The following is a 23,187-nucleotide window of genomic DNA, read 5'->3' on the forward strand; positions in this document are numbered from 1 at the left end:
GAAGAAAATATAACTCAAAGAGAAAAACAGAAGAAAATTTCTCACATTTATTTCATGTTAAAGACAATGTAATTGTCTTTAGGCCAATTAGGGAACTCTTAAAATATGAGATGATTAAGTGTGAATGAGCTGAAAGGAGAGAATGTAAAGTTAAGTGAGTAGAGGACCAAAGTGACACCGTTACACAGATGACTAAATAGAAACCATAGGAACAGTTTAGATAGTGGGGAAAATAAAATTAGTAATAGAAGAAATCTATGAAAGAGTATCAGTGAAATAATGGGGTAGAAGCAAAGAAATCAAAGACATTGAAGTTCATGTCATATAGGAAATATTGATTTAAAATAAAGGTAAAGTTTACACTGAAGTGAAAACCCAACAAATGGAACTAAAACATAATTATATAATAGTAGAAAATATTTCTGAAATTAAAAATAGCACCCACAAATGAAAAGCATAATGGTTTCAAGAAATTCATTTAGAGGTAACGATTTCATGACATTCTGGTAAAGTGATTGAATTTCAAGGATAAAGAAAGAATTCATTAGGTATTCAAGAAATTACAAAGGGAATAAATCTGGTTGACCTCAAAATCCCTCCATGAAAAAATTAAGTACCAGAAGATAATAGAACAATGTTTACAAAATTTTAAGGGAAAAGCGTGTCTTAATAATATTATAACCAGGGAAGTTATTATCCAAGTACAAAATGACAATACTGGCATACCTGATCATGAAAAAACTCAGAGAATATGTTAGTCCTGATGCCATCTTAGAATTAAACTATGTAAGAGATCATTATAAAGAACTGAACAGTGAACCTTGAATCCATGTATACAAAAAAAGAATAAATATGTATATTACACATAAAATGTATATTTATTTATGTATAAAATAGAGATAAATCTTTTTAGAGGGTAAATGAATCAATCCATCAATAAAAGTAATATATTAAAAAGAATAAAACTTACTTTTAGATTAATATTCCCTACAGTCTTCGAGTTTCCCTAATACATAGTATAGAACATAGGGGAGTTAAAAAATTCTGTTAGGAATTTAAAATTTTTGTGAAAAATATAGTAATTCTTTATAATCTGAAGGAAGGAAAATTTAGCAATAGAAAGTACCTAATTTTATGAAATATAGAACATCAGTGGAATTCATTAGCATACTTGTGTTTTAGGAAAAATCTGGTATAACGATTCTAAGGTTCTTAGATGGTTTAGAAAAAAAACAGTAGCAAAGCCCTTAAGAATACTTAAAACTGTGTGGTTAGCATCTTACCCACAGGGTTATGCATTAATTCAGTTGTTATTTATTTGGAGCACAAAGATGCAAGGTTCTCTGCTAAACCTTTTGACATTTTCTGTTTTCCAAAACCTGAAATTCATGTTGTACTATAAGACTTTCACCTATAGGGTTTCAAGCCAAGGTATCCTATTCAGTTCTTTAAAGTTCTCACAGGTATCATGTACTGTGAAATTCCCATGAAGTCTAAATACTTTTTGGTGTAGTGATTTGGCCAAATAGCGAAAAAGGTGGAATGTGGGTTGTACTTCGATGCATTGTTGGGTTTGGAGAGGCAGAGGTGAGGGTGAAACTATTATAAATTTGAAAACAGTATAGTAAAGGCACAATGGAAAATAAAAGTAAGTTAGTTAAAGTGCTACAGCAAGGAGTTCATGAAAGAAGAAGTAGAATGTAATAGTGGAAAAGTGGGTTGAATTGCGTCCAATTTTCAAGGGTCTTCAATGCCTATACATAGTTTGGATTTTTTTAGTACTGGAGCATAGTCACTGCAGATTTTAAGTGTGTATAAAGACTCAAAGGAAGATAATGGTTTTGTGAAGATTTATCTACTAGCACTGGGTGAAGTTCATAAATAAATGTCTTTATTATTTAATTCAGAGTCCAGATATAACCATGCCCATGAAGAGAGAGTTGTTTTCCACCATTCACTGGGTTTCCTAAAAAGAAACACTCTTAAATTTTCATTTTCTTTATGAGGCACAATAGTGTTTAAATTTAATCATCATACTATTGAGTACTTTTCTGATCTTTTCCATTCCCTTTATAACTCAAAAGTTCTTTTCCATCACTAGAGTAGTTGAGTATTCATTTACACATGTTCTATGTTCCTGATAATATCTAGTTGTGCTTAGTACTCTAATCTATCAAGAATATATTTTGTTATATGTTTTTTATTTTTACTTTATTTTATTTTTTTAAAAAATTTGTTAAATGTCTTTATTTTTTATTTTTCTTTATTATTTACTTTTTAAAGATTTTATTTATTTTATTTTTATTTTTAAAGATTTTATTTTTATTTTTAAGGATTTTAAAATAAAACTTATTTTATTTTATCTTTATTTTTAAAGATTTTATTTATTTATTTATTTATTTATTTGACAGAGAGAGAGAGAAAGCGAGAAAGGTAACACAAGCAGAAGGAGTAGGAGAAGAAGATCCCAGGACCCTGGGATCATGACCTGAGCTGAAGGCAGATACTTAAGGACTGAGCCACCCAGATTCCCGTTAACTGTTTTTAAACAAGGATATATTTATGTAGCTTTTGTAACATACTTACTGAAAATGCCTATTTTTCTACGTATACTTGTGATTTATCTTTATTATTATTATTTTTAGAAAGAGGTAAGTTCTAAGTATTTATTATCCTTGTTTTAAATATAATTTAATTATATATTTGCATGACTTGGTTTTTAATAATGACTGTGTTTCTCAACTGGCTTGAAATAAAATTCCATCAATTTTTTAATAGTTGGCTCTACTGAGAGTTTACAAGTCAGTTCCAACATACACTGCCCCTAAACTAGTAGGAGCTTTAGGATTAGGTGTTCACTTTATGACACTGGTCAAAGAGAGACAGAACTGGAGGTGATGCTGGGTTTTTTACTGCCTTTTTTTTTTTTTTTCTTTTGGAACATTTGGGAAGAAGCAGGGAAGGAATCCTTGGGCTGACTGCTAACTAGGTTCACTTAAATTTAGGTATGCTTTGGTCTTCTCTCTTCCTTATCTGCAAAGAGTCTTAGAAATTGAGGGATTGACTCAAAGGAACAGAAAGGGAAAAAAAGAAGCAGGAAAGGTTGCAGTGCAAAAGAAACAGAGCCAAAGGTCTGGACAGGACAAGAAGGAGCTGAGGTTGAAAGCCTCTGCCTCTCTGGCCCTCTGTTCTCATCCTTTGACTGGAGAAAACAGAGTGGGTTGACGAAGAGATGCTCTTCATTGATATAACCAGCTAAACTGGTAGTCGGCTGGGGCAGAGCTCCCTTATCTGTCCCGGATCCCCTCTTCTCTCTCCTGGGTGTTCGTGACTCACCTCCAGGGGAGAAGAGCATCCTGAGTAGGGCTGGCAAGGAGAGACAGGACAGAAAAATAGTGTTAGAATCAAAAGGTATCAGGGTGACATAGAAAACACAGGGTTACCAGATCATCCAAATAAAATGTTCATTAGGACAAAAGAGAGGATGTTTCACCATATGGGCCCCTCTGCCCTTGCCAGGAATGGGAAGGGGCATAAAGCTTCTGTTAAATGTTTCCTATTGTGGCCTTTGTGCCTCCATCATCTCCTAGAAGTTGTCCTTAGTTTCCTTCACACTCCACTCCTGGTAGAATTTTTCTGCTTCAATTCTTTAATTTTTTTCTTCTACTATTTTCTGTTTCTCTATCAGGTGATTTTGAGTTACCTCCTTGGACTGAAGAATAAACATTCATCCTACATCTTCATACTTGTTAGTCTTATCCACCAAAGTCATAATCTCTGTATCTGTAAGATGTGCATGTTGTTTTGTTCTGTTTAGCTGTTCTACCTGCAGGTCTTCAATCTTTGCCTTCTGTTGAATGTCAATAACTTTTGTCTTGAAGCTTTGTGAAGGCCTCCTTCAGCTTCATATCCATGGGAGCCACCATCTTGGCTCACTCTGTGTACTTGCACAGTGGGAGAAAGCCAGAAAGGATCATTTTTATTATTTATTATAAATTTTATATGGGAAGATCTATTTCCAATACTTACTTTTTTCCCAACTATCTGATTGATGCTTTTGTGTTGTATCTTCTCTCTACCTACCCACCATGCCCTGGACTATAATTACCAGTTTCCTTGTTTGTATGCTTAATACCTTTCTACTCATCGTGAGATTCCTGAACCAGTAGTATCAGCATCTCCTGTGGACTTATTAGAAAAATTGACTCTTAAAGTCCAGTCTGACCAACTCAATTAAAATCTACATTTTATAAAATTTCCCGTATAATTTGAATGAATATTAAAATTTGAGAAGAGCTGCCTTACTACATTACAACTCTTTGAGAGAAGAAATTAAGTATCTTCTTCATCATACTTATCTTCATCCCTTTGGACAATGACTGGTATATAGTATTTGCTCAGTAAGTATTGAGTGAATAAATTAACTAGGTATTTTAATAATATATATAATAAGGTATCTGTGCATTATTACTTAGAAACATAAAATTCTAATGAAGTAGGGAAAATTTTGAGAAGCTATGTGAGTATATGTGAATACTTATATTAAAAAAAAGGAGGTACAGATTTTGACTTGCTCTTATTTTTGGAAAATTTTGTGCAAAATAATTCTTGGGCATGTATATTTACCATAGCACCAAATTCAACCTGACTACAAATAAAACTTGTGAATAAGACTTTTATTTTGTACAAGACATGGAGATTTATGGAAACCTAACATCAGGAACCTATACTTGAGCCATCTACCTCTCTGAAGAGGCCTTTTTCTCTATATTCTCATGGTCAATTTCTTATTTCTTTTGTGCCACTTATAGATTAATGTCTATCTTTCTGTCTGTTATAATGTTTTCTCTTCAAGGATTTGAAACAAGTAATCTTGAAACTTCAGCTTGATAATATACATGTCTTTTTTCCTCTCTCTTCCTTGCTTTCTGCCTCTCGATTTCTTTCTTCCTCTCTCTTTCTTTCTTTCTTTCTTTCTTTCTTTCTTTCTTTCTTTCTTTTTTTCTTTCCTTTCTCCATTTTAGAGAGAGAGAGAGAGAGCTGGAGTTGGGGGGGGGGCAGTGGCAGAGAGAAAGGGAGAGAGGGGAGAGAGAAAATCTTAAGCAGGCTCCACACTCAATGGGAAGCCCTGAGATGATGACCTGATCTGAAATCAAGAGTTGGACACTTAACCAACGGAGCCACCCAGGCCCCCCTGATTTATTTCACTCTTACTAGAAAAAGAAAACTATTCATTTCATAAATATCTTAAAGGTACTTATAAATATTTCATTTTCCCAGCTGGTAGTAGTTATACTATTATAAGACACAGTTTGACTACTCAATTTCTCATTGTAAACAAAACATCAAATCTCACCACATTCATTTTATTGTTATGATCATTGCAACAGTCATAAAAACTAAGAAACACAAAAATATGTACACAGAAGTTCAACAATTACAAAGACTTTACACATATTTCATCACTGGATCTCCAAAACAAATCTTTCAGGTCAGATATCATTTTTTAAATTATTTCAATGATATGTAAATGTAGAGATTGGGGTGGTTAAATGACTAATAAGTTGAATTGAGAAGAAATTTTCAATTTCTGACTCTAAAATTCAGAATATTTCATTGCATAATGTGATACATCATATGGTGCCTAAACTAGAAGGTTAAAAGATTCCTTCACAGAAGGAGTTCTGAAACAACAAAAGAGAAAAGAAATAATGCCTGGTTTCTCTGAAGATTTTATTATGTGTTACAAAATAATTACAATAAATATATTTTAAGATAAATTGCCAACTTATTAATAAATCATCTGCTGAATCATTAGTTTTCTTATGTGAGCTCATGTATTAAGAACACTGTGCATAAGATTTAATTTTAGCTTTATTTAAATAATTGATAGAAATATTAACTGTCTTCATACTTAGATATGTGCTTATGAAAAATTCCAGACAAGATCTTTATTGGATTTTTAGATATGGAGCCAATGTGGCAGTAGATCTGGGGTGGGTTATAGAGTTCACCACTTCATTGAATGTATGTCAAAATTTTACGAGGTCTTCCATCTTCAGAACAGTCTTACAAAAGAGGAATATAGTTTATTCTGCTACCAGCATAAAAGCGACCAAGCCAACCCAGGATACATTTGCCCTTTGCAAAGAATCCATTCCCCATTTATCTATTTCAGTGTACCATCTAGCAAGTATTACCAGTGCTCAATAAGGGCATTAAACTGAAAGCATCATGGCAACATAAATTGATTCCTTATGTGGGAAAAAAAATCCTCAACCTGCTACTGGACAATTAAATATCTCAGTTTTCATGTTATTTCCTTGGAAACTGAAATACATTTAATCAAGTCCTGGTTAATTGTTCAACATGACAAAAATTTCTACTGTATCATTTTGTCATTGAATGAATAATTACTCAAACAATGAGCAATAAATAGCACTGTGGTAAGATCATTATCTAAATTGAGAAATATTCAGCTTCAAATAATTGAATGCTATACAACTGAAAGTGGAACTTAATTAAAGAACACAAAGTACACTTGCAAGTAGGGTGGTGCCATAATTGGTTCAGCAGCTCAGTGGTACGATCTGTATGCTGGGTACTTTCTTTCTGCATTCTGCTGTACTCAACAAATCATCCATAATTCCAACATAGCTTCCGTAATTTCCAGCATTGTTGAAAAATGATCATGACTACATCCTCTGAAAGAGAAGGAGAGAATTTCCTCCTCTGAGTTTGCTTTTATTAAAGAAGAAAGCTTTTCCACATACTCAGCCCTCCTTCTGAACACATTCATATTTCTTACTTTTTAAGAGCAAATAATTTTGCTTACATGACAGTAATTTATGATCACAAAACAATGCAGTTTAGAACATTACTATAATATGCTAAAGAAAATATAGTTTATTCCTGGATCTCATATCTAATGTCTTACAACACACTGTTTCAGCAAGTAATTTATGAAGTGGTAAAATAAAGATAACCTCCCAAAGTATATAAGGTGCTTGTGAAGAATTAATGGTTAGTAAAAGAATGCCAACATAATTTTTCTTTCCCTGAGTGTATTTATACTGCTAATTTGAATAGCACTTACGTAGAAATATTAATGATGCAAGAGGCAGTTTTTAAGTAGCCAAAGTGTCCATCAATAGATGAATGGATAACAATATGGTATATATATATATATATATATATATATATATATATATATGGAATATTATTTAGCCATAAAAAGAGAATGATCTCTTGCCATTTGCAATGATGTGGATAGAACTAGAGATCATAATGCTTAGTAAAATAAGTCATCCAGAGAAAGACAAATTCATAGGATTTTATCATACATGGAATTTGAGAAAGAAAACGAATGAGCAAAGCAAAAAGAGAGAGAGAGAAGCAAAGAAATACTCTTAACTATAGAGAACAAACTGATGATTACCAGAGGGGAGGTGGATGGGGAAATAGGTGAAATAGGTGGTGGGGATTAAGGAGTGCACTTGTCATGATGAGCACTGGGGGATGTATGGAATTGTTGAATTACTATATTGTGCACCTAAAACTAATGCAACATTGTATCTTAACTATACAGAAATTAAAATAAAAAAGAGGCCGTTTTTATGTAATAATTTTGAGCATAATATTAGAATTATGACTAATTTACTTTCCTCTGTGTAGTAGTTTCTTATTGCTTCTATAACGAATTTCCCTGAACTTGGTGGCTTTTTTTTTTAAAGATGTATTTATTTATTTTACAGATCACAAGCAGGCAAAGAGGCAGGCAAAGAGAGAGAGAGAGAGGGAAGCAGGTTCCCTGCTGAACAGAAAGCCTGATGTGGGGCTCGATCCCAGGACCCTGACACCATGACCCGAACTGAAAGCAGAGGCTTTAACCCACTGAGCCACCCACGCACCCCAGCTTGGTGGCTTGGACAGCAGAAATTCACTCTTTCACAGTTCTAGAAGGTAGAGGTCCCTTTGGAGGTTCTAGAGGAGAATTTGTTCTATACATTTTCTAGCTTCTGGTGGCAACTGGCATTTCTTGGCTTGTCGTGCATCATTGTAGACTCTCCCTCCACAGTCATGTTGCTTTCTCTTCTGTGTGATTTGTGTGATAAAAGGAGAGCAAAGTGAAGGAATAGAGCTTAGATGTAAGGAAGTGTATGTAGGCTTGACTAAGATGAAGACATTGTTTATTTTGCTCACTGACATGACTCAGGCACTTAGAATGGGATCAAGCATTGTATAAGCATGAGATAAATATTTGTTGAACGAATGAATGAAATCTAATGTCTTGAAATATAAGTTGGTCTTGGAGGCATATGAAAGTAGGAGAAGATAGAGAGAGGGAGTGAATAATAGTAAGATTAATGGATTGTAAGTGTCAGAGACTTAAAGGATACTTAAATATTTAGATATGAGTGAGCTACTTAACATTTTTGAGGGTTTTATTTTCCTCAAAAATAAAATTACAATATACAGTTATATGGAATTACCACAAAACTTAAGAAAAATGCTTAACACAGTGCCCAGCACATAGTGAGCACTCTCTGCATATTCTCTCTCATTGTTATATAGAGGGTGGGATGCACATTATTTTCATTTTAATTCCTTGGCTTAAAAAAAAAAAACAAAACTTGTTTGCACCATATATGCCTGGATACTCCTATACATTATTGCCAGAAAAGTACTTTTATGATTAAAATAAAAGACAACTTATTAAATTGAGAGGAAAAATTTTTAGTTAAATACAGGGACTTAAGTTTAGAGGCTCCCAGGAAAATCAGAGATCTTTCATTATTTAAAGCCCATATTGGCATAAAATGATTCTCTAAAACGTTAGCATCCTAAAATGCATAAAACCTTTCTAGAAGTTTCTTTCTTAGGTTATATATTTTATCAACCTGTGTCTACAAACATTATGAACTAGAGCCAAGCATCGTGGTTAAGGGCATCAGCTTTAGTAGAGTGGATTAGTTTCCATGTAACTAATACAGATCTCTCTGAGAGATATGCAGACTGATTAGGGTTGTACAAATACATAAGGAGGCTGTGTTTTTCAGTTTCTCCTGCTCACTTGCCATATCTCCATCATTCACTTTTAATTAAAAGATTAGTGAATAGTTTTGGAAAAAAAAAAGAGAGAGAGAGAGAGAGAGGAAGTTCCTGTCTACTTCTATGGTTTCAGATAGTGTGGTTATTCAAAGCAAGAATTTCTTGCCAGAAAGACTTGGATAAAATAGAGATCTCATCTTTTCATACATGTATTTTTTCCTTGATGGGTATATTGAAGTTATAGATCATAGAACCATGGTGAACTTTGTTCTGTATTTACTCTTTTAAGGTAGGCATCATTTTTTTCCCCCCTGTGTATTTGATCTCTCTCTCCCTCTCTCTCTCTCTCTTTTTTGGTATGTTTATATTTAATATCACATTCTTGATTGCAATCGAGTTAGGTTTAAATGTTGAATCTCTAAGTTAAAGTGGGTCAGACTTGCTCACCCTATTTCCTAACCATATCCAATATTCTTCAATACTCTCTTGATCTTCTTTATTCAGGTTAGCTAATTACTGAACTCAGTTGAATAGATAAGGAAAAAAATACTTAGCTTCTAAGGCTAGGAATATATGAAAATTTTGCGATGACTTGGAAAGAGCACTGAATTATGACATGGGACTTGGGTCTTTATTGTAATTCTGCAGCTAACACATTTTGGGCTTTTATTTCCTTATATTTTATATGAGAAGTTAATCTTGAAGCTTTCCAATGGTCCCTCCTATGTGAATATTCTACTGGGGTCACATGAATATGAGATAATTACTGAATTGATCTATGAATTTTTGCAGGTGTCATAGATGCTAAAGAAGGTGGGAAAGAAAGCTAAGGCCAGGTATGAATGTGTGTGTGTGTGTGTGTGTGTGTGTGTGTGTGTGTGAAAACTTGGGAAAGGGACAAAGGGAAAATCTTAAGCCAACCCAGGGGCATTGCTTACATTCTAGGCAAGAGGTAAATCCTGGAAGATTTCAGACTCATCTTTGTCAAGAGACAGCTGAGGAGAGTGGAGAAGGATTTTTTTCACTCAGGAATGAGACCTATACAATTCTGTTGGTGGCCTCTATTCCTGCCTCATTCTTCATGTTCCATCCACAGAGCCTTGAAGACAAAGGCAAGGTGGAGGCATATCTCAGCCATGCCTCAAGTGACACTTGCCTTAAATGACACAAAAAGAAAATAATTTCAATTAAGTAATTTTTATTTCAATTAAGTAAATTTACACTTTGCTCACTTTTTGTGGCAAACTGATATAAACTTTAAGTAGTCCTAGTTTGAAGAAGCCATTTCAAAAATCCCTTTTAAGAAAAAGAATCTATGTTATTATTTTACATGCATTCAGATAAAAATATTTTGCATTGTATTTAATAATTCTTATCCTAAAGAAGATAGAAAAATGACTTGCATACCAAGTATATTTGAAGGTCACTGATTTTATTCTAATGATAAATTCTGGAATAAATAAGCCAAAACTATATATATATATACGTGTGTGTGTGTGTGTGTGTGTAAGATGCCAAGAGTTTTTCTTTTTTTTTAAGCCAAGGAACTAAGAAGAGAGTAATACATACCCCCCTCTATGTAGCAATGACAGAATGTGCGGAGAGTCCTCATTATGTGCTGGCCACTATGCTAAACACTTTTCTTAAGTTGTTACAGTGATTCAGTGTCATTGTATATCACAATTTTATTTTTGAGGAAAACCCCTCAAAAATGTTAAGTACCTCACTCACATTTAAATATTTAATTTAAATATCCCCTATAAGTATATATAGATATATTAACACACTCACACACACACACACACACACACACACACAGGAGAGACACAGAGAGAGAGAGAGAGAGAGAGAAAAGAGGGCCTTAATGAAGAGAAAGGTATCTCCTGCTCCTGTAATAATAGCATAGGGAAAGAAATCATGTCAGAATAGCTGGATAACCTTCTTCTACACAGTTTTTCAGTCTGACTGAGACTCTGCCATCTTTAACATGTGTCTTCCTAGGTCATTCTGTTTGTTATCTTGGATCCATTAAGCTATAGGGAGAAAGAGCATCAAAGAGCACCTGCGTGACATTTTTATGGACCAGGTTCAGAAGTGATTAATACCACTTTTGCATAACTGTCCATTAGCTAGAAATCAGTCTTGTGGATGCACCTAACTGTAAGTGCCTGAGAAATACGATTAAGCCATGTGCCCAGGAAGAAGAAATGAGGATTTGGGTGACTTATTAGCAGCCTCTGTATGAGTGTTACATAGATAATTCTCATTATGCAAAGAAAACAAATGTCAGTGATTTATTAGGACAACTTTTATACTAACAATTTTTCAAGGTCACTGATATTCAATAATCTAAGTAGGTTAGTGATCTGACATGGTTACTAATAAAAGTAAAATATAGCAAATCATATAAACAATTTGGTATAGTAGAATTTTTGTTATGAATACTTATTGATACCTGTTTTATGATTGTTATTATATTGGAATCATAATGATAATAGGGTTTTAATTTAATCAATTGGATATTTTAAATAAACAGATAATTTACATATACAATATACATCATGTTATGTGTATAATGAAATTTAATCCTTTTGGAAATTTTCTTTACCTCTTCTATTTAGGTGGTAAATGTATCTGATGCAAAAAAAAGTGCTGTTATTTTTATGAATAATATTCACATATTTTTATTGATGAATAGCATGTTTATTTTATACAAAAAATACTCTTCATTATTTATTTGTTTGACAGAGATCACAAGTAAGCAGAGAGGCAGGCAGAGAGAGAGAAGCAGGCCCTCTGCTGAGCAGAGGGCCCGATGTGGGACTCAATCCCAGGACCCTGAGATCATGACCCAAACTGAAGGCAGAGACTTAACGCCACTGAGCCAGCAAGGCGCCTCCCCCAAAAACTCTTTAAATGAGAAAATCAGGTTCTAAACAGGAATCATGAATCACACAGACAATCTGAAGACACAAATTACTCTTTTTCATATTAACACCACCTTCATATTGTTCATATATATTCCTAATTATACACTGATGACAGTAATTTCTATTTCTATCTTTTTTGAAAAAGTACAATATATCAAATGTAGATGGTTTCTGTATCCTGGAGAGAAACAGAGAAATTCAAAACTAGGAAACTACATGCATTTAATATCACAACTTTCAATGAAGTAGAAAATGCTAGTATTTTATTGAATATTAGTTAAATAATTTTTAGAAAGTTAAGAAATACAAACATTAAGTTATACCAATTAGGAGGAGTTTAATGATTTGCTTGTTAAAAACTCATCTGTTATTAAGGAATTTTGAGCTTTTGATCAATCTGGAACACAATGAAACAGAAAAAGGAGATAGTAGATAATATATCTCTACTGACAGCTAATAACAAATATTAAACCATATCGGTATGGTATCTGAATTTTTTTACTTCTGCGATCTAACCTAATGTTGAAAAACACATATTACTAAAATATTCACACACACTTTTGGGATTTTGATAAAAATTAACATAATTTATTATCTTCCTTTGATTTTATGTCATCTTAATTTTTTCTGATATGAATAGCCCTTTCAAAAAATGGTAAAAAGTGCATTTATCTGCAATAAAATTTATAGTGATGCTAATGTTTAAAAAAGTTCCCTTTGCCTTATACTAGTATTATTAAATTAGGCATCAAATATATATTTTAATATTTTGGATAAAGGACTTTTTCAATGATGAAATGGGCATTTAAAGCAATGAATGGTAGCATCAACAAGGAAAGAATTGCAAGAAATTCTATCTGCCATTAAAAATCTGTAGAACAGAGGCACCTGGGTGGTTCAGTTAGGTAAGCGTCTTGGTTTTGGCTCAGGTCATGATCTCAGTGTTGTGGGATCAAGCCCCATGTTGGGCTCAGTGATCATTACAAAGTCTACTTGAGATTCTCTCTCTCTCTCTCCTTCTGTCCCTTCCCTTACTCAAGCTCTCTCTCTCTCTAAAATAAATAAAATCTTAAAAAAACAAAGCTTGCTTATAAAAAAAAAACTATAGAGCTGATTTATATAATTCCTTGTTTGCCATTTAATTAGTAATCAAAGACCCTAGAGTTTTATTTGAATTTTGCAAAGACACACATTTGAATGAGAAATTGCAATATTCTTATAAGAAGTTATAGGAATTAGTTTAAGATATGCATAGGAACTGCCAAGCTTCTACATCTTGATTTGATTTTGTGGTACTCTATGTCTTGTCCATGTTTTGTGGAGAAAATCATATGCTCTGCAAATTTGAGATTTTATAAAGTTCTCTGGATCTCTTCTAAATGTCCAAAGCCTACTATTCTAGGTTTTTATATTCTGGGTAATCTCATACATTATGAAATATTTAACCTTTTTAAAAAAATAATTTATTTATCTGAGAGAGAGGTAGAGTACAAGCTGGGGGAGAGGCAGCAGGAGACAGAGAGGAAAAGAATCTCAAGCAGACACCCAGCTGAGCACAGAGCCCAACCTGGGGCTTGATCCCCCAATCCTGAGATCATGACCTGAGCTGAAATTGAGAGTCAGATGTTTAACCCACTAGGCCACCCAGGTGCCACTGATATAGTTAAACTTTAACAGAATTTGAAATGATGCAAAAATTGTGGCAGCAAAGGAATATATTAAAAAAGTTTGTTTGTAATGGGATATATAGTGCAGAGCTATGTAACTAGAAAACTATGTGTGTCGGAGTATGCTTATTACTGTATATAATATATAGTATCCTTAAGGTCAAATTATGCTGTCATTGAGTAAGTTTCAATGTGGTAGATACAGAAGTTCCTATCAAGCTTTCTATGTTTCATCTTTTCTTTCTTAGGAATGAAGAAGCTGTTGCTATTTTATACTTTCCACAAAATATGTTACACTGATAATGCTCTTGCCTAAGGTAACAAAATCTCTTAAAGGATTATGACTCTTAACAGACCAAAAGCAAATAAAAGGCAAAAATATCTGGGGAAGATAACCAATTTCTGTCCTTAAAAAAATACTTAGGATAGTGGTGTTATTTTATAGATAAAAACATTTTTCAAATGAATTTTAAATTGCATGTTGAAGCCAGAATATTCTACATAGTGACCTGTTCAATCACTGACCTACTTCACTGAATCTTATACACCCCAAATCTAACTCAAATTTTGTCCTGTTCATTTTCTACCACATTGTTTCCTACCTCTGAGTTGCTGATTCATATTATTCAGCTATCCAGGTTTAGGTACCATTTTCTAGGGATATATAACTTTTCAGGAATAGTATACAATGATCATTAATTCAAACCTGCTAATAATACATATTTGACCATATGCTTCAATCTTAGTAATTTGACCTCTGCCCTGCATGAAACCAGATTTACTTCAATGGCTTTTTTCCAAGAAGAATCCCCATTTCCCTTGGTGCCTGCATTCCTTCCTTGGTATTTTGACTCTTCTTCCTCTGGTCAGTTCCCCTACCTGAAGCTAGGCTCCTGTCCCTCAGCTGTGGTGTTGGCTAGAACTCTGCTCCCAGAATTCAGGAACCCATTTTTGTTACTTGTTCGGTTTATGACCAGTACCATTTTCTCCATTCCCCTACTTTTATGCATAGCTGTTGGGAAGACACCTTTTCTCCCTGAACTTTTGGATGTTAGTTCTTTTGGGGATCTTTATTACCTGTATTTCATTTTAAACCAACAATATTTATTCTTAACAAGTACAGCAGGGGATTACCACTTTTCTACCTAACATCAGATCCTAAGGTGTCCCTGAGATGAATCAATATGTGACAATAAGCAAACATACAGCTTGAGTACCATGGAGACCCTTGGAGGAAGGAGAACAAATCAGCTTAAGTGAGTGGTTCCCAGAAATTAACAAGAGGCTTTCTTTCACTAACTGTAGTCTCTGCCCAAACTAAGGCTTACAGGTGATAGTGGTGGGCCAGGGGTCTCAGTTAGAATGACAAAAATCGACAAGACAAGAAACAACAAATGTTGGAGAGGGTGTGGAGAAAGGGGAACACTGTTACATGGTGGGAATGCAAGTTGGTGCAGCCATTTTGGAAACAGTGTGGAGGTTCCTCAAAAAGTTAGAAATAGAGCTATCCTATGACCTAGCAATTGTACTACTGGGTATTTATTCCAAAGATACGATGTAGTGAAAAGAAGGATCACATGGAATCCAATGTTTATAGCAGCAATGTCCACAATAACCCAGCTATGGAAGGAACTGAGATGCCCTTCAACAGCCAAATGCATGAAGAAGATGTGATCTCTATATACAATGGAATATTACTCAGCCATCAGAAAGGATGAATACCCAACATTTGGGTCAACATGGTTGGAACTAGAGGAGATTATGCCAAGTGAAATAAGTCAAGTGGAGAAAGACAATTATCATATGGTTTCACTTATATGTGGAACATAAGGAATAGCATGGAGCACATTAGGAGAAGGAAGGGAAAAGTGAAGGGGGGAAATCAGAGGGGGAGATGAACCATGAGAGACTATGGACTGTGGGAAACAAACTGAGGGTTTCAGAGGGGAAGGTGGGGGGGGTGAGTTAACCCAATGATGGGTATTAAGGAGGGCACGTATTGCATGGAGCACTGGGTGTTATATGCAAACAATAAATCATGGAACACTACCTCAAAAACTAATGATAACTATATGGTGGCTAACATAACATGATAAAATAAAAAAAAATAATAAAATTTTAAAAATCAAGCCAAAATGTTATGTATTTTTTATTAGGTTATGTTAGTCACCATACAGTATTTCATTAATTTTTTGATGCTGTGTTCCATGATTCATTGTTTGTGTATAACACCCTATGCTCATTCCAATACATGCTGTATTGCAAAAATCTTACCTGGAAACTCCTCACACCCTATCTCAGATTTCAATCTTCTCAGTACCAATTAAGTCTATCAGAGGTTTTACTTAAGAAGCTATCAAGGTCCCTATACAGTAATAAAATGTTTTCAGAAATACTTTTCCTTTTGTAAAAAAAAAATTAAAATAAATGGCATAAGAAAAAAAGTTGTGTAAGGGAGACCCAATCATTTTGTGAGCTCAGTGAAGGAAAAACACTTTAATATTTGCTTAAGTATCGTATATTTGGGGACGAGAGAGAATCTGAGGCATCATTCAAAGAACTAAAGATCAGGCACTGTATGGAATTTTCCTCACATTTTATTCTGCTCTCCTGCCTATAATGCATTCAAATACATAAGTCTATGGATGCTAGGAATTTCCCTCTGATATTCAGATTTATGATTCACCAGGAAGAAATTGTAATGTTGCCTTCCAAATATTACAAAAAAAAAAAAAAAAAAAGAACCCATCATTATGTGCTTGAGTTCCTCATCCAGCAGGGCTCTGGATTTCTTGATTGTAAAGTTGTATTATTTTAGAAACAGTGCTCCCTCCTTCCAAAATAAGCATAATTCTATGTGCTATGTATGGTGTCATCCTCAGTTGTGACTTACTATAGCCCTACTCCATGCTGAACTGGATCATAAGATACAATGACATTCAAGGATATAGGGCCTTAATAATAATCTCAGATCCTTTTGATTTGCAAAATGGGATTGCCCTTCTTTATTACCAGGTATGACTGTTATTTTTATGTATCAACTTGGTTAGGCTGCGGTATCCAGACACTTGGTCAAACATTATTCTAGATGTTTCTTGATGGTATTTTTACATATGATTAACACATAAATCAGTAGATTTTGAGTAAAGCAGATTGTAGTTTGTAATATGAGTAGACCCCATTCAGTCAGCTGAAGGCCTTAATAAAAAAAGACTGGCCTCCTCCAAAGGAGAGAAAATTCTGCTGAAGACAGCTTTCAAACTCACATTGAAGGATCAACTCTTCCCTGGATCTCATACCTGCCAGCCTGCCCTGCAGATTTTGGACTTACCAGGCTCTGCAATTGTGTGAGCCAATTACTTAAAATAAATTTCTCTCTTTCTCTCTCAGATATGTAGGTTCTCTTCTCTGGAGAACCCAGGCAAACATTTTAGCTGTTTCATAAATGTAAATGGTTCTAAATGGCTCTTCTAGCCAAAATTATCACCACTCAGTGGGTATAGTTTTTCTCAGCCTCTTAGAGGTACACTCAATTTTCTTGTTTTATTGTAGAGAGTGATGTATTAATTTCTTTGCACTCATTATCAACTTGCTGTGAATCAGTTGGTAATCAAACTTGGCTTAAGAAAAGTTGACTGGAGGGTTGGTTCAATTGCCATGGAGTGATTAGAAAAATTTAGATATACAAAATAAGAGGAAGAGGACCTCTTACGACATATCCAGGTAATAGACTGCGGATGAAAAGGACTAAAGAGAGAGGTCCTGTTTTGCTCAAGTGAGCCTCACTGGGGTATTAACCAAAACAACGATAGCAACAGTAGCCCTCAAACAAAAACAAAAACAAATTAAAACAAACAAAATTTTAAAAAAGCAAGTAAAACCTTGACTAAAATTTTAAAAGAACATGGGAAAGTTGGATAAATTTTGTGTAGTAATCCGTAGTCCAGAGCAATGTCTATTGAGAAAGTAATAAACATAAAATCATAAAATTTCCATGTAAGGCAATTGCAGTATAAAGAAAAAGTACTATCAATCCCAAGGTCTAGACATGGATTCTGATTCAATAAACTTAGGCAAGCTAGTTACTGTTAAGTTGCTCCCACCGGCGATGGTAAGGAAAGAGGCTATGAGGCAAATGGATCTGAGAGATGAACTTTATCGCAAGCACCCTCGGGCGAGGTTCCGCGAGTCACAGAAAGAGAGAGAGAGGAATAGTGAGTAGGGGAAGTCACGCTGGGAGTTAGTGAGGTCCTTTTATTGGGTTAAGTTAGGGCATAGCCTTGTGCCCAGGCGGGGAAAGTGTATCGGACCAGAATAAGGCATGGGCTCGAGTCCATATATGGCAAGGTATGTGGTAATTAGAGGGCATGGGGTGGGGGAAGTCCGTGATGGGCAGTTCTCAATTGGGAAGTTCCTGGGTGGAGAGTTTCAGTCTCCTGGTGGTGACCTAGAGGCTTCAGTGAGGATGGCGGCAAAGTCTGCCATCTTGGAGAAGATCCGCCATTTTGGAGCCCGGTTTCCCAGCTGACCCATCAGTTACTTATTCGATTTTCAGTTTTCTTATTTGTTTCCTGCTAATATTAAGGTCTTGAGATTTTAAGGAAATTTGGCATGGAAAATATTCATTAGTTCCTGAACTTAGCTGTACAGTAGGCCTTAAAACGACTACAGAGATCTTTTAAAGTGTGGTCTCTTGGACTCTACCCCAGATATGCTAAATTAAAATTTCTGAGTTGTGAAAATCCAAACCTATCCCTGGAGAAATGTCTTTAGGCGATTCTGGTATAGTTGATGAAGGGATCTGTCTTTATGAGTCACTAAGCTCTAAAGTGTCTTGTCCATTGCATGACCTAGAGAAAATGCCCAAAGAAGGATAACCTTAATGAGTAGTATGAATAATTGGGTTTTATGCCTTCCTTATGTTCTTATTCCCATTCCTATTGGCTGGAATTCAAGTGGGTTTATTGTTCCCACAGCAAAGTCAGCACTGACTGATACAGATCAGAACTGAAAAGACAGTGGTTTCTGCCATGTGCAAAAATCTGTCCAGCTCCATGATTTTAGAATTCAGCTGGAAAATATGACCAGCCACAGTCATATTTTTTAAGTCAATTATTAAGTGATAGCTAATTTTCCTCGTTTACTACATACTTTTTTTTTTCTTCCCAGTGAATTTCTTTAAATCCTAGTAGCTAAATAAAACACCTGATTATTATTACATGTAATGGTTCTCTAAGTCAAGAAAGAATTCAGAGATGAAATTAAACTAAGACCCAGATTGTTTGATACATGAATTTTTTCAAAGCATGAATGGAAAACTAAGATATATTGAATTTTACTATATAAAATGAGTTTTACTTTGTATATTGTCAATATATTTTTTATATATAAAACTATTTTTATATATAAAATGTTTATATATTTATATATATTTATATATAAGTTTTATATATAAAACTATTTTTATTGATTGGTCCTCTAGAGAAGAATATTTTATGTGAAATGCATATGTAACAAAAAGACAATGAAAGATATGTCATTATTTTTTATTAACAGGAGAAAACAATGCTACCATTCAACTGAAGTAGCCCATCATGAGCTTGGCAGTGATCACCATCTTGCTAATATCGAACTGTTCACTATTTTTGATCACTGTTTCAATCCAGTTTCTGTATTATTGATTCCATACTTCTTCTGAAAACATATTACTTTCTCAGCTTTCCTTAAATAGTAGCTGACTTCCACTTATGGCTCTGCCAGCTTCTCCTGTGGGTCCTTTGCTCCTCCTCATATGACTTTTCCATTCTGTGTCTTTTCAGTCCACATTCCATCCATCATTGAGTTCAGTTACTGTGATGGCATATGGCTTATACACACCAACCCATTAGCTCTCTTGTCTAACTCTCAGATTTACCATTGTGGTATTCTTTAACCAATTTCCCAGGCTGAATAAATTAAAGCCATCCTTGATCTTTTACTCTCCTTTATTTTGTAGATCCATTCTGTCATGTAATCCCTTCATTTCAATTTTTGGAAATATTGTAAATTCACAACTTCCTTTCAATTTTCACATCTCTGTTATTAAGCCAAATTTATATCAAGTTTTTCCTGGATTGTTAGAGGAGTTCTTGTCTGATTTTTGTTGAATCCAGGTGACCTCCACAACACAAACCAACTTGCAAATTTTTCCAAATTAATTTTTGGACATCTGTTAAATTATCCAATGAATGTGTAGTAAATTCCTTCTACCCCAGAATTCTTTATTCGACATTATATGACATACAAAGCCAAAGTCTAGAGCAAAAGACCTGACTTTCAAGTAGTGTATTGTTTATTAATGGGGTAATACAAGTGTACAAATAGCTAGAAAACAAAATGAAACACATAAAATTGCATAAGAAATGTTTAGACATTGATGTCTAGACAAGTTATCAAGGAAGGGAAGGAGATGTCAATATCTATAAATTTTTAGAATATGTATTGCATTTAAATAGGCAGATAAAATAAATGTTCAGTGTATAAAAAAGCAAGTAAAAGCTAATGTAAAAGCAAGTAAAGCTAATGTAGGAATTGCATGCAGTATTTTGAAAGTCTTTAATAAGTTCACCCTGGGATGGAAATGGGGTAGAAATAGAGGATCCAGATCAAAAACAATGATTGAGTCCAGACCATTGATTAAACATAAAGAGATTGATAAGTATGCGTATAGGTAAATATAAACATATAGATTTGCAGAGGGAAACAGAAGAAGGTGTATAGGCATTACATAAAAGAATAGGTAAATGATTGGGGAAGGTATGTGCTATGGTGAGTGCTGTGAAGTGTAAACCTGGTGATTCACAGACCTGTACCCCTGGGGCTAATATACATTATATATTAATAAAAAAATTAAAAAATTAAAAAAAAGCTAAATGGATATATGGAATGATAGATATATAGCTAAAGATCATTATGTGCAAACATGCAGAAATTTAAAAGCTTCCAAGAGAGGCTTTTAAAGGGAAAGGCTTTTAAAGGCTTTTAAAAGGAAACTACTTTGAATAATTTTTGTTATTCTGATTATATTAGGTTGCAATGTTACCTACTGATGTTTTATAAAAGGGTAAAGACTGATGATTTGCCCAGAAATTAAATTCAGGGCAAAATTTTCAAGGGGTATCTTCTTTTTAGGTGATAGGAACAAGGTAAGGATGAATCTAGACATTTTTTATTTGTAGGTGAGTTCTTAAGAAGTTGAGAGAATTTTCTACAGGGCACTTGCAGTTCATAGACTGAAGTCAAAGACTAAAGACAGTATCATGAAATTTATTTTTCTGTACCTTAGTTTTCTTTTCTTAAGTTGCAGTATGATTGTATTTCGTATTTTAAAAGTCACAATATAGAAAAGTGTAAAATTTGTATTTTTCCTTGGTAAATATTTAACTGTTTCAGTGCAGTGATTGTAGGGATTAAGAGTCTGTTTGAAAGAGAGAACCCATTCCTGCTTTAGTAGTAATTTCTAGATAAGAAGTAGAGGTAAACATTTTTTATTAGTTTTATCCATTCAAACCCTTACAGAGGTCCATTGTGGAGACTTAGGATGGATACCAATCTTCAAATTTAAATAAGATTTTTGCATTTTCTGAGTTTTGTGTGAACTGTTAAAAAGACAACTTAAAAAAAAGACAAACCCCTTTCATTCATTTGTTGATAAAAATCTAGTCTCATTTGGGTGTTTTTAGCCATGATGTTTATAGTCAAAATCATTTTCTCATGAAAAAAAAAAAAATTAAGTTCAGTAATGCTGAATTCCATCAAGTTGAGAGTTAGGCTCAAGTTCCTTAAGTGATATTGATTAAGAATAATATTTATCATGATAAATGTCCAACTAATGAATACCTAATACTTTTTACCCACTATGATCATATATTGGCCCCCCAATAAATAACACATTCTTTTCCAGCCCCTCAGCAGTAACCAAAATGTAGGGAAAGGGAGGATTATGGCAAGAATAGTTCAAGTAAAATAGCTCATTAGGAGATACTTATTGAACCTGCATATTGTGCTTCCAATAATTGAGAACATGCTTAGGGCAAGGCAGGTAACATTGTATGAACTTTTAGCTTTCATTGAACTCTTATACTTCATTTGACTGGTATTGCTAGAAAATACTTTTAGAGTCTTTGTAGTTCATACTCTCAAAAACATAATGATGGATTCCAGTAGACCTTCTAAATGATTTTCTACTTCTCTGTCTATACCAAGTCTCAAAGCAGAGTCAGCAGTGCAATTTCTTCCAAATATCCCAAATTAATATTGCCTATATAGAAAAATTCCTTCAAATGATTTATTCTTACCATTAATTTTAAGAATTGAATAGATCTAGCAAATGATTAATGTTCTCACCTTCCAACCATTTTAGGGCAATGTTTGCACATGGCTAAACAAATAGAACTTTGCAGAGCATAATAAAATATGCGTCTGCTCTTTGCTTTCTTGATTGATTTGGATCGCTGAACAATCATTAAGCTGAAGTCTCCCTTAAAGGGTAGAAAGGGCTGCTGGCAGGGAGCCACTTTGGCAGGCTCTTCCGTGTTGTGGTCTGTTTGGTTCATCTGCAGAGACAAGGATTAAGATAGAATTATAGGAAATCCTATTGAGGTAAAGACCTACTGGATAAGAACAGGGAAAATTAATTTAAGCTTCTCTACTCCTTCAACATTACCTTTTAAAATACTAGGTTACAGTGTGTTCATTTCACTTGTAATTCTGACACAAGATACTAATGGGAATGACATTTGAAAAGGGACTGACTTGTGTGTATAAACTGTCTCAGGTATGTCCTAAAATACCTTTCGTCGTGGGCCTTAAATAGATAGCATTTTCCAGGTTGTGAGCAGAGATTGGAAACTATTAAACTCCAAGCTTGTAAGGATAAGCATGTACAATCTCTAGCTCTTGGAGACTAAAGAGTTCTGGAGTTCTAAAATGTTGATTTATAGAATTAAATATTAACCCAGCACTATTATGGATATCATAATTTTGTTGTGGTTCCTTAAACAGACACGGAGCCTTAAAAAGGCATCACTATTGTTCAAATCCTTTAAGAAGCCCATACAACGACACCAACTTTAAGAAGGGTAGAGAAGAGTGTAGCTTAAAAGCATGCCTGGAATAGTGAATTGGATCCTTGAAGCCCACGGCCCCTGCACGTTGGGCAGCCATACACGGGAAGCCCCCTGACTGAACCGTAATTCTAACGCACACACCAGTAATGTGGTCCTCGTGCAGTTGATAACACAGCCCGTTTCGTATATGAGGTTATAGAAGCTGAGAGAATTTAAATGACTTCTCCAAAATCATAGTCATTCAGTAGTGGAACTAGGAGATGAATTAAAACCCTTCAAATCTGCTCTTGTTGAGGTCTTTTCTAGCAGTATCAGCTAAACGTATAGCTCAGTTTGCTCTCAGGGATTGAAAACAGAAAAAAGGAAGGGAAATAAAAAAGCAGGAAGGAGAGAAACAGCTCTTGGAGTTTAGGCAGAAATACCTCTGATGCC

At 34.3% G+C, this 23,187-nt stretch overlaps 1 pseudogene; it reads right to left on the bottom strand.

Annotated features, from left to right (window-relative positions):
• Positions 1-3,556: 3,556 nt before the first annotated feature.
• LOC125080721 (prefoldin subunit 1-like) lies at positions 3,557-3,926 on the bottom strand (annotated as a pseudogene).
• Positions 3,927-23,187: the final 19,261 nt, after the last annotated feature.

The sequence above is a fragment of the Lutra lutra genome, chromosome 1 (assembly GCF_902655055.1).
Source record: "Lutra lutra chromosome 1, mLutLut1.2, whole genome shotgun sequence".
Lineage (NCBI taxonomy): Eukaryota > Metazoa > Chordata > Mammalia > Carnivora > Mustelidae > Lutra > Lutra lutra.